General features: G+C 29.9%; 1 long non-coding RNA gene across 1 annotated transcript; it reads right to left on the reverse strand.

Moving 5' to 3' along the window:
• Positions 1–407: 407 nt before the first annotated feature.
• LOC102593442 (uncharacterized) lies at positions 408–2,848 on the reverse strand. Its single transcript, XR_368664.2, has 2 exons — positions 2,676–2,848; positions 408–805 (listed from the first exon to the last, which is right to left on the reverse strand). It is a non-coding gene; the product is annotated as an uncharacterized lncRNA (long non-coding RNA).
• Between the last annotated feature and the right edge of the window lie 782 nt (positions 2,849–3,630).

A 3,630-nucleotide genomic window follows, 5' to 3' on the forward strand; every position in this document is an offset into this window, starting at 1 on the left:
TAAATATAATAGAATAATTAATAGTCTACTGATTTGATTTCTTCCATTAGATGACGTGTCTATTGCAATAAATGGTCCATCTGTTGCAATAGATGGGTTATTTGTTTCAACCGACAAGGCACATGTTGAAAGAAATAAAAAAGTCTTGCTACTGATTTGATTTCTTCCAACATATGACTCATTTGCAATAGATAACTCATCTATTACGACAAATAGGTCATCTATTGAAAATAACATAACAATAAAATAAATTTTTTCACAACACTAATGTTTTTACCAATATTGTCAACAACACCAACAAAATCTAATACTCACATATTCAAGTAATGAGTAGTTTCTGAAAATAAAAAGTCGATTTTTTTTCCCAGTTTTTGTTCTACTAAAATCAGAAAACTTACACCATTCTGACTTAACAGTAAAGAACCTCTGAAATCTGAATACAAATCAATCATTGACTTAAAACTGTAATTTGCATACCTAATCGGCTTCACAAAGAAAGTATCAATTGAAGAACTAACCGGAGAAGGCTCAGCAATAGAAAATGTCTCCTTCTCTGGAATATGTATATCATGTTATTCCTCCTCTATCATCTCCTTCTACATTTGTAGAAAAAGCATTTATTACACGTTCTCTTTCTTCATTTAAAGAAGTTTCCAATCTTGTGTTTTCAACTTCTTCTATGGACTTTTCTAATCTGGTACTTTCTTCTTCTTCTCTTTGTCTTTGTGTACTAATTTTCCTTCTATACTTTTTGGTAGTAGTAGTAGCAATTGTTCATTTTTGTCTTGGAGTCATTTTATCTACCCTACATGAAACAAAAATAAAATTATTAACTAAATCATAAAAAAAAAATTAAAAAAGAAAAGAGGTCATTAACACAATTTATAGAATAAAAGGCCAAAAAATGAGGAGAAGGGGATATGGTAAGAAGTTATACGACAAGAAATATAGTGGAGATATGATTACTTAGTTATAAAAATAATCATGGATACACAATCTACATGTAAAAACAATAAAATCAAAATGTGATGATGCAAAAATAAATTCATTATCCTTAGATAATTTTGAAAGTTAGTTTCAAAACTACAAAAAGAAATAGGGTAAACAATTGCAGATTTAACAACTGTTGCATTTTTAAAATTATTTTATAATAAGTGTTGTAATTATTATAGCAGTTGCAATAGTAATTTCAGCAATTATTGTAATTATTTCAGCCGTTGCTGAAACAAATGAAATAGTTGCTAAAAATGCTACAACAAAAACAGAAAGACAAAAGCAAGAATCTACATGTTGCCAAGACAAATGCTTCTAGTTCTAACAAGCATAAGAATTTTTTGCGGTAACCAACTGGTGGAAAGGGGATGGTAATGCAAGTGAGTAGGTGGTCCAAGATAGTGAAAACTATGTGCAACATATAGGCGATTCAAGGACTTTATTTGATGCAACGCAAGGCTATTATGGACAACAATTAAGGAGTTCATTTGCTGGACTAGTGTTGATGAACAAGGGCATGTTAGAGCTCTAAAACCATCAGATTTAGAAATTGTTGAAGCATTAGAGTAAGCTATTAATAAATCGCACATGTTATTGATGGGAAGATGTGAACTACAGGTCAAACGTTAGGAGTACAACTTAATAATGTTGAGATGGATCAAGGTTTTTTGTGGTGAGCAAGATACTACTGGCCAAGATACTTTGGCAATTGTAATGGCTATTGATCAACAAAATGAATATTCCTAAACAAGGATGTACAACCTGACCAAAAACTTAATGAGCAAAATGAGAAGGAAGTTGAACATGATATTTAACTCAGATCTATAAGCTTGGAAGTTGGAACAAACAAATTGTTCTATCCACAACTTCCTTCTCACTATATTATATGCTTACCATAACTCATACTCTCAAACTAACCAACAATGCATAAAATTCTGTTATAAAGTTCTTTTTAGGCTAATTACTATAGAACTTCCACAAGCCAAGTACATTGTCTAGTGTTTCCTATAAGGCCTAATATCCTCCAAACCTCGATGATGGCGAGAGAGACCATATGAGCATCAACAACAATGAGGGAGAAAGGTCTGCCCTGTTCTGTATGGTGAATGTGGCAGTAGGGGAAATATTTTACAGGGAAAATAAATTGGAGGGAGAGTAAAAATTTCAGGAAAGTTGAATTTTAATGGACTTTTACTAACTAGTATTACTTTGGACTGCCAGTAAAGGTAGGTCCTTTCTCAGCCAATATTTGAAGGCCAATAAAACTTGTGTTAAGTTAATATTGCAGCGACAAATACTCTATTTTCACTAAATAGCTCTATGCAATTGAAAAATTAATACCCAAATTCAGTATTTCTCATCAAACAATGCAACGTCACCTTCGATCACCATGCTATCTATGAAAGGCTGAGCTTATAAAATTAATGTTCAGACAACACACCATAGCAAATACAGATAAAATAAACTGATAAAACAAAGCATAATTTATACAATTGAACGCGTTGTGCGACTTGAACTAATATGTGAAATAATCATATACCTAAAGCACTAGCTAGTTCTCGTTTATAAGATAACAGGTTTAAACCACAATGTCGCACACAATCAACTATGAGAACAATCCTTAAGCAACTAAAAAAAATGGATGAAACCCTAACTTTGAGAAAAAAGAAAACAAAAATTACCTTTTGGAAATTAAAATTGGAGCTTGACGCTGAGATGATGGAGACGGCAACAATGGAGATGGAGTTGAAGCGGAAAGTGAAGGAGCTGAAGGAGTTGAAGCAGAGAGACGAAGAGACAGAGACGTTAGAGTTTTCTAAAGAGAGAGAGAGAAAGGGTAAAGTGAAATAATTGGGTTTGGGTTACTTGAGTGTTTTCTGAAAGTTTAACAGTTTTTTAAATTATATTTTACACTAGTAAATTTTTTCGCGTTTCGCGCGATGTGAATTGCATTTTATAAATTTGTTATTAATTGTAAAGTCAATTTACAATTATAGTTTTTTAAAAAAAAGGAAAACACTTTAAATGTTATAAACTATATTAAAAAATTGCTTCTATTTGATTTGATTTTCATTCAACAATTAAAATTATGTTCAATAAATTTTTAATATGTTAGCTTTCATATATAATGTGGCTTACAATAATATTCGAATTTGACTTAGTGGAATGAACAAAAAATTATAGGTACTTTAGATAAGCCGAAAAAATTACAAATTTATAAATGATAACAATTTCTCAAACTTTTGTCACTTGTTAATAAATCTTCTCAAATGGTAAATGATGTGTCAATCGAGTTCATTATCTTAGTATACTAAAAGTATATAAATAATAATATGGTTATATATGTTATATGAAGTAAAAATAAATATATTTAGACTTTTTGTTTGTTCTTCTTTTCTTCACCTTGTTCTGTTTTCACAGTTAACATATTAATTGTTAGTATAAGTTCTTATTAATGTCAACATAATATAAATTGCATACACATTCTTATTTTTAAAATTAAATGATATGTAAATAACTTTTTAAATAACTACGATAATTTAATGTGAGTTATGACTATTACTAATTAAGAGTGAAAATAATGAAGATGGAGAAGTGTGAATTATGAGAAATGTGACTTTTTTTTAAAAATAAAAT

Source organism: Solanum tuberosum, unplaced genomic scaffold (assembly GCF_000226075.1).
Source record: "Solanum tuberosum cultivar DM 1-3 516 R44 unplaced genomic scaffold, SolTub_3.0 scf00475, whole genome shotgun sequence".
NCBI classification, from domain to species: domain Eukaryota; kingdom Viridiplantae; phylum Streptophyta; class Magnoliopsida; order Solanales; family Solanaceae; genus Solanum; species Solanum tuberosum.